General features: G+C 50.8%; 1 protein-coding gene across 5 annotated transcripts in view; it reads right to left on the reverse strand.

The window, feature by feature from the left end:
- Positions 1 to 9,075, reverse strand: part of TMPRSS2 (transmembrane serine protease 2) — a 62,935-nt gene that overhangs the window by 37,060 nt on the left and 16,800 nt on the right. For 3 of the 5 annotated variants that reach the window (XR_014822419.1, XM_084986952.1, XM_084986955.1), the window contains exon 1: positions 2,623 to 2,711. The exons of 1 other annotated variant lie outside the window; for it this stretch is intronic. The gene's annotated coding sequence lies outside the window, so the exon portion shown is untranslated. 5 annotated transcript variants of the gene reach the window in all.

The raw sequence follows: 9,075 nt of genomic DNA on the forward strand, positions 1-9,075 counted from the left end.
GTCCCCTCCCCCACTCGGTGGGCTGCGCACCTGCAGGCACCTGCAGGTCGGCCTTCCTTCCCTCCTTAGGGAAGCAGAGCCGGCCAGCCCCTCAGCTGACCCAGTCGCCTTTCCTCTCCACTTCCATGCCTGAAAGGCTTAGTTTGACCCCCGGTTCCCCAAACAGGACTTTTCTGGAAGGCTTAGGAAAAAAACAGAATTTCCTATTCTCTCAGAGCCTGATGCGGCAATTGAGACCCAGGCAACGACCTCCAACAATTACGAAGCCCCCAGGACTCCTGCCCCACACTTCGGTGTTAAAGAGTAAGAGCCTCCAGCACGCAGGCCTGACTCACACCTGCTGGTGGAGCCCCCACTGCAGGCAGGGCCCAGAGGAGTGGTCAGCAGGCTCACAGGATGCTGATTACTGCCCATAGAATGTCCCTGTGTGTCTAGGCTTCATCGCCTACAGGACGCTCCCCGCCTCCCGCGGCCCCCTTGCCTGGGGAGGTCAGCTTTCTGCACGTCCCGACAAAGCACCCACTCTCCTGCCGGGTCACTCTGCAAGGGGGCAGCATGGCGCCCCCGGCTTCTGGGGAAACCAGCCTGGCCGCAGAGTGAGCAAGCGCCTTTCCCAGGAGGATTCCAGGCCTCATTCTCAGCCTCCCTGGACCAGAGGGCCTGCCTTCACCCCCACCCCTTCCTCCCACCCCCGTTCTCCCTGTGGGACGGCAGCCAGTTGGTCCCGCGCTCTCTGTCTCAGTTCCCTCGCCACGGAGTTAAATACAGTATAAGAGCTTGGAGGGATGCTCGGCTGGAAGAAAATAGGACGTTCCCCTTTGCTGTGACAATCACATCAGTGTGGCCAAAACAGGCGACTGAGCCCGGCGGGGGGAGCAGCCCAGGGTTCTCCTGGCTCTCAGGTGGCTCTGGGCAGCTACGCAACCTTGTTGAAAGAAGACTGACCTAGGAGGTGTCAAGAAGAATGACACTGCAGGAGACCAAACAAACGACCACACCAAGAACAAAGGTCCCTGCTGTTGCCAGCTGATGTTTTTAAAACTATTTCCAGGCGAGGCCCGCACCGCAACCCCTGACTCCTGTGCTGAGTGCTTGCTGGGGGGGGGGGGCTAGCCTCTCTCTGACCTCATGGGTCAAGGAAGGTTGGCTGGAGTGCCCCCCGCCTCCCTGGAAGTCCTGCCCACATCCCCAGCCCCCACCCTCCTCCAAGGAAGGTTGGCTTCTTCCTCACTTCCTGGAGAAGCTTCCACGACCTCCCAGGCTAAGTCGAAAACACTCCCCTCACTTCAGGTTTTCTAAACACCTTGGAACTCCTCTGAGCAGCCTTTGTAATTTTCCATTCTTTGGTTGGCTCAGCTGTGAGCGCCAGCAGTGCCAGGAGCAGCGGCGAGTCCCCCCCTGTGCCCTGACCTTGCTTATGGCTCCAGGACTAGGGCACGGGTTTGAATGGAGGCAGGTTTCAGAGTCTTGAGGCAGAGCCCGGGGTGACCCCGGCCCAAGAGGCAGAACTGGGGCGCTGTCCTTTCCCTCCCAAGCGACCCACTAGGATGCCACCTGTCCCAGCTGCCTCCTGTGTATCCCCGAAGGTCTTCGTGATCACCACGCTGTGCCCTCCGGCGGGGCAGGCCCTCAGCTCCAGGCACGCAAAACAGGGGGCACAAGGTAAAGCTGGCAGCCACCCGCAACCAGGCCCTCTAAGGCATAGGAGCGCGAAATTTGGAGCCATGAGGCAACTCTTCTGTAGGGCGCACAAAACCGTAGGCAGGGCGCTCATTGCCAGGCTGGTGTGTTCAGCTATGGTCCTGGATCCTGCCTAATGGCATTTGGTGAACCGAAGCACCCAAGTGCCTGGCCTTGTCTCTGGCAGGGATTGAGGGTCTAGTGGCCAGGACTGCTCCTTCCGGGGGTGAAGCAGGGATGTGTATGGGTGCCCGGTGCCCAGGCTGCCCTGCTCTGATCGTCGCCTCAGGGTCACTGCAATGGGACTCCGGCTGCGTGCAGTCCCCTCCGGGGACTGCTGAGCCGGACCTGTTCCTGCCTCGCGGGCCCTATCGCTCAGGGCATCTTAGTGAGTTTCCAGTTTCTCCCCACTTGGGGAGGGAACCAAGAAGCAGGAGTTCAGGTAACACTACGGGGCTGCAGAGATTTTCCCGAAACAAAGAAGCAGATGGACACCCCTCCTTCTTCCTCTCCCCAAAGGGACAAGGCGCACCCCTGTTCCCAGCTCGGCCGCAGAGGGCAGGTGGAGGGGACCCACTCTGGGGGTCTCCAGCACCCGTTTCTCCCATCGATTGGCTAAGGACTCACAAGGCCACCTGCCCCAGCGAGCGATGCCAACGGGGCAGTCGGGGGCCTCTGACCAGCGAGCCAAGGGGTCCCAGGCGCGCGGAATCCTCCTGACCTCGGGGAGGTCGCTCCGCCCGGCTCAGCCCCGCGCGCCCCGCCGGCGAGAGGACGCACCTGTCGAGCTGGAGCCGCTCGCACGCACCTGACCTCACTTCCCGTGACTCCCGCCTAGTGCCGAGAGCGGGTAGGTCGCTCCCCGGCGACCAGGTCCTCCGCGGAGCCCAGGCCCCCCGGCCCCAGCCCTGGCACCGAACACCCGGCCCGCGCGCCGCTTACCTGCCGCGCTCCGGGTCCCGCGCTCCCCGCCCCTCGCTCTTCCTTCTCCTCCGCCTCCTCCGAAGCTCGCGGCTTCCTCGGCCCAGCTCGGAGTTCCGATCCTCCCCGGCTCTGGCTTTAATCCCCGGAGGCGGTGTCCCAGGGCCCAGGGTGACACCCCCAAGCGCGGTCCCAGGTCACCTCGGGCAGGGGGAGGGGACGGACGGGAACGGCCGTCCCGGGCGAGGCGGGTCCGGGCGGGGCGGCGAGGCGGGGGGAGGAGTTTCCCCCGGGAAAACCCGGGACGCGCTCTCGGCGGGACCCAGAGGGAGCTCCGGGGGCGCTTCCGTTCCCGGCGGGCAGTTTGGGGCCGGGGGGGGGGGGGGGAGCGAGGCTCCCTCTCACGTCCCCGGGACCGAGCAGGTCGCCGGCGCTTCAGGAGCGGGATTCTGGGGAGCGCTGATCGCGTCTCGTATCAGCCGGCCGGGCCCTGGCACCTGGGACTCGCATGGCCCCTGTGCCCACGGCGAGGACCCAGGCGTCTGCTCCCAGGGCCCGCTGGCCGGGCCCTCGAGCCCAAGACGCAGCGCTTGGGGTGGGGACCCTCCCCAATCCGCTCGGGTGGCCCTTCTCGGCCCTCAGGTTTCAAGCCCCTCCCTCTCCCTGGGAACGTCCCCAGGAGCGGCTCCACGTCCTCCCGCCCACCTAAGGCAAGAGACCAGGGAGGGAAGAGGGTGAGATGAACCCTCGTCTAGAAGGCATGGCTTTCTGCCCGTCCTTGAGAGGCTCTTTCCAACGCTGTTTGTAATACGCAAATCAAGGTGGATTGCTTTAGAATCAGGTGGACGTGGAAGAAAGTCTGTTCATCCCAGATCCCAGGCTGGGTTGGCTCAGCGCTCCTTCCAGAGCAGGTGTCCTGGGAGCTGAACCTGCCTGTAAATTCTTCCCACCCTCTCCTTTGGTTTCCGCCCTTCCACCCTCCGCAGGGGGCCGCCTCTGGTATGCCCTGGTCCTTCCATCTCTCCTCCTTCCCTGGTGTCCAGGTTGGCCAGGTGGAAGACGCTCGGGGACGGTCTCCAGTAGATAGACAAGGTATTTCTGTTTGGAATGGTGTGTACAGAGCCCTCTGGTAATGGCGCCATTGTTCCATCAAACGCCAGGGTCCCCACCTACACCCCAGGCAGTATGAGTGTCCCTACCCTCATCCTCTTGCGCTTGCTTTCTCATTAGTCAGGTCCCTTTCTCGTGGCAGCTTTCTGGCACTTTTGTTGGGGTGTCCTCATCTCCCAGGAGCAGCTCCCCTCCAGTGCTAGGGGTGGGGGTGTGGCCCCGGGCCGGGCTCTGCAGCCGAATCCCATTCTCTGCCAGACTTCTTGCTTCAGGGATGAGCACACAGCCCATTTTTGGCCAGAGAGACCTGGAAGAGAGGTCTCCTGGGGTTTGGAGTTGGGGTGGGGAAACTCTCTCTTTTTTTTTTTTTTTAACTCTTCTGCAGGAATTTCCAGAGACCCTCTTCCTTATGCTTGGAGGAAGAAGAACAAGTAGTCCCGGGAATTGTTGGTGGCCGTCTCCGTCACCCCGGAGCTGGTACCATGATAAAAGTAGTTCTTCCATCCAAAACCACAGCATGGAGACGACAAGAAACACGATTTTTTTTTTTTTTTTTTTTGCTACCGCTATGGCATGCAGAAGTTCCTGGGCCAAGGACCAAACCCACGCCACAGCAGCGACCTAAGCCACAGTAGGGGCAATGCCAGATCCTTAACCTGCTGAGCCACTAGGGAACTCCAAGAAACCCAATTCTTGGTAACATCATGGAACCACTGACTCCAACCAGCTCTGAAGTTAAACCCCCTTTACTCTGTCTTCCATAAATACAAGCAGAAATCAGAACTATCAACCAAGAGGAGCAGCTGTAATATAATGAAAACAAAACAGTATTATCATATGTTAAAAATAAGCAGTGGAGTTCTGTTCACAGCAGTGTGGCAGACTATATATTCTGAAATAATGTCACACTCAAAACAGTCAAAAAGTTCTCCATAGAGTAAATGTTAATACCCTTTAAAATTACAGCTGATTTTGCAAGAAAACTTGGAAAATCCTCAAAGAGAAGTGGGAACACATCTTCAGGAAAGTCAAGGTCATGGCAGGCATCCTGAAACCATCTAACACCTCTAGTCCTGCAGAGTTTTGTGGGCAGGGGATGGGAGTGAGTAACAAATCAAGTCACAGGACTCAGCAAAGTGGGAGGTTGCTAGGATACCATGACATCAAGTTAACACCCCAGAAGCCCCACCCTTGGAAAAGGGATAATCAAAAACATTGTATTGACCACATTGATGGGTGATGACCAAGAAACTGGCCTATATCTTAGTCATACCTCTCCGTGGAGGTGGACTAATGCTCTCCTGAGAATTTGTAACTACCAACAAGCCCTCTTATGAGCATTTCAGTGCTGAACCCGATTCCCACTGTCTTTGTAGTCAGAAAAACATGAAGTCAGGAATTTAAGTGAGCGTGGTCCCAGATTGGTGATGCTCCAGGCATACGGCAAAAGCAAACCCAGGGCCTCTCTAGTGCAATGCCACATGTGATGGTGAATTTTGTTTCCACTCAACTAAGCTAAAGGATTCCCAGGTAGCTGGTAAAATATTATTTCTGGGTCTTATTCTGAGAGTGTTTCCGGAAGACATGGCGTTTGAGTCCACAGACTGAGTAAAGATCTGTCCTTGCCAATGCATGTGGGTCTCTTCCAGTTCTTCGAGGGCTTCAATAAGACCAAAAAGCAGAGAAAAGCCAGTTTGCTCTCCCTGCTTGAGCCGGAAGATCCTTCTCCTCCTGCCTTCCAACATCGGTGCTCCTGGTTCTTAGACCTTTGGGCTAAATTATGCTACTGGCTTTCCTGGTTTTCCAGCTTCTAAGAGCATCTCAGGAGACTTGTCCTCCATAATCATGTGAGCCTGTTCCTCTAATAATAAATACACATGCACACACGCATGCACACACACACACACACACACACTTAACATGCATCTCTTACTGGTTCTGTTTCCTCTGGAGAACCCTGACTAATATACTCCTCCCAGGAAAAAGTCCCACACAGTCACAATTAAAATGGGCTTTAATTTACTTAGAAGAAATCAGAACTTCATGAAGAAATCAACAAGCACAGCAAGAGTGGAATCAGACCATTGATATTTGCTGTATTAGACACAAGTGACAAAATGAGTATGTTTACTGTGTTTTTTGTTTTTTGTTTTAAATCAGAGACTCTAAAAATGAATGAGAAGCAGGGATTGTTTAAAATTAAGTAGTAGAATTAGGGGTGAAATACTAAAGAGACCTTATAGAAACAAACAAAAAGCGTAATTTTCAATAGCTGAAGAGAGAATTGGTGACTTGGAATACAGATCTGAAGAAAGTGTCCAAAATTCTCATAGAAGGACAAAATTACTTTTCAAAACATATGACAGAGAGTTCTTGATGTGGCTCATCAGAAAAGAATCTGACTAGTACTCATGAGGACACAAGTTCAATCCCTGGCCTTGCTCAGTGGGTTAAGGATCCAGTGTTGCCCTGAGCTGTGTTGTAGGTCACAGATGCAGCTCAGATCTGGTGTTGCCGTGGCTCAGGTATAGACCAATTGCTACAGCTCCAATTGGACCCCAGGCTGGAAACCTTCAAATGCCACAGGTGTGGCCTTAAAAAGACAAAAAATAAAAAAAATTTAAACATAAAAATGTATGACAGAAAAGGCTAAGTGGTATAGAGAGTAGAGTAAGAAGATCTAAAATGTATCTAATTGGAGCTCCAAAATGTTATAATGGTTAGAAAAACAGTAGAGGCAATAAAGATTAAAACTTTTCCAAAACTGATAAAAGTAATGGATCATCAGGTTATTGAATCACAACAAATCCTGAGTAGAGAAAAATTAAATGTAATGTGGTGAAATTGCAGGGCCCTTAAAATAAAATCTAAAACGCATCCTAGAAAAAAAGATGTAGTGACCAAATGGTGGAATAAAATATTTAAAGTGTCAGGAAAAAGTGACAGTCAACCCAGAATTTTATATGCTGTAAAAATATCCTTCAGGAAAGGAGGGGAAGAAAATTATCCTTTACGGAAAAACCAAGACAGTGTTGACTACAACAAATAAACTTGAAAAGAACAGAGTCCTGGAGTTCGCGCTGTGGCTCAGTGGTTACAAACCTGACTAGCATCCATGAGGATGCAGGTTCAATCCCCGGCCCTACTCAGTAGGTTAAGGATCTGGCGTTGCTGTGAGCTGTGGTGTAGGTCGCAGACGCAGCTCAGATCCTGCCTTGCTGTGGTGTAGGCCAGCAGCTGCAGCTCTGATTCAACCCCTAGCCCAGGAACTTTCATATGCTGTGGGTGCAGCCCTAAAAAGAAAAAAAAGAAAAAAAAAAAGGAGTCTGCCATGCAGGAGGAAATTGTGAGGCAAGAAAATGGGAAAAATATAGATAATTCTAAACATCTACATAAATATTGGCAGTATAAAAGCACGCCACGGCTCATGGTCATCAGGAAACGGTTAACAGCAATAACGAAAAGTAGAACTCAACTATTGGAAAATGCTTCCCAATGTTTCCAAGCAGGAGGAACAGAATTCAAACATTGCAACAGCTGTATGCTTCTGGAGGAGAGTAAATTGTGGGTTAACCTGAGGCTTTGTTGAGTATGCTTGTTAAAAGAAGAGATGCAAAAGAATAAAAACAGAGTCTCTGTTGGCCTTGTCCAAACCCAAAGAAGGAAAATGAGATAAGGAGGAAAAAAACTCAATGAAACGTAACAAAATAAAGCAAAAATGAGAGGAAGAAGAGGAGTAAAATCGAGCCCAGAAAGAATAAGACAAATAGAAAGCGTAAGAAAGGCGTAAAGATATAGACAAATGCTTCAGTAATCATAACACATGCAAATGCTAGAAACTCTCCAGTCAAAATGAATAATTTTTTCTTTAAAGGCTGCACCCATGGTGTATGGAAGTACCCAGGCTAGGGGTCAAGTTGGAGCTACAGCTGCTGGCCTACACCACAGCCACAGCAACATGGGATCCGAGCCACGTCTTTGACCTACACCCCAGCTCATGGCAACCCCAGAGCCCCGACCGGCTGAGCAAGGTCAAGGATCAAACCCACATCCTCATGGATACTAGTCAGATTCGTTTCTGCTGCACCATATTGGGAACACCTAGATTTTTTGAAAGGTCTAGATTATCAGATTGTCTAATTTTTAAAGACAGAAATATGCAATTTATGAGACTTATGTAGAATGGACACATGTAAAAGTAAACTGGTTTGCTAAATTAATAACAGACCAAACAAACTTTTGATTAAAAAGCTTTATTTTATTTTAATTTGTATGGCTGCACCTGTGGCATATGGAAGTTCCTGGGCTAGGGGTTGGATCAGAGCTACAGCTGCCAGCTTACACCACAGCCACAGCAATGCTGGATCTGAGCTGCACCTTTGACATACCCTGCAGCTTGCAGCGATGCCAGATCCTTAACCCTTTGAGCGAGGCCAGGGATCCAACCCACATTATCACGGACACTACGTTGGGGGCTTAACCGACTGAGTCACAATGGGAACTCCATGAAAGGCTTTATTGAAAATAAGGAGTCCCTTTATAATGATAAAACAAACAAATCACCTGAAAAATGTAACACTTGCGAACTTGCCTGAACCTAAAAAGACAGTCTCCAAAAATGCATAAAGAAAAAATTTATAAAACTGCAGCATCTTTTCAAATCCATCGTCATCTCTCTTAGCCAAGATAGGTCAGGAAAACAAACAAAAAATTCGGTAAAAGTATAGGTTTGAACAATGTAATTAGCAAGCTTTACTAATGGGCCCGTATAGACACCTACACCAAACAACTGGCCAGATGTTTTCCAGGTCAGTCTTAGAAAGAGTTAAGAAATATTATATTCTAGTCATTCGAACATATTTCAGCATTTGGTTATAATTTCGTTGTTTTTATGAGAGAAGTTGAGCTCCAGTCCTTCTATTCTGGCATCTAATTGCTCTGCCTCAGAGCAATGAGGTTTAAGAATAAGACAAATAGAATAAGGGCCAGGGAGCCTGCATCCTCATGGGTGCTAGTCAGGTTCATAACCACTTGAAATATATATATTTCAAATATATCCAAACTTACCCAAGGAATAGAAATCTAGAAAATACCCTCCGGCTCTTCTGTGCCTAAGCCGGTAAAGACAGTTCAAGGAAAATTACAGACCAATCTAATTTGTGATTATGAATGTAAAAATCCTAAAAACAAATTAGGAACCTTAATCTAACAATGTATAAAAAAACATCATGATTATGTTGGGTCCATCCTAGGAATGTAACTTTTTTTTTGCTTTTTTTTGGGTGGGTGGGGGGGGCCCACACCAGAGGCATATGGAAGTTCCCAGCATAGGGGGTGAAAAATTGGAGCTACAGCTGACTGCCT

This window comes from Sus scrofa, chromosome 13, assembly GCF_054392235.1.
Source record: "Sus scrofa isolate SSC_HxYL_T2T_F1_AM1 chromosome 13, Sscrofa_HxYL_maternal_Yorkshire_Landrace_v2.0, whole genome shotgun sequence".
Lineage (NCBI taxonomy): Eukaryota > Metazoa > Chordata > Mammalia > Artiodactyla > Suidae > Sus > Sus scrofa.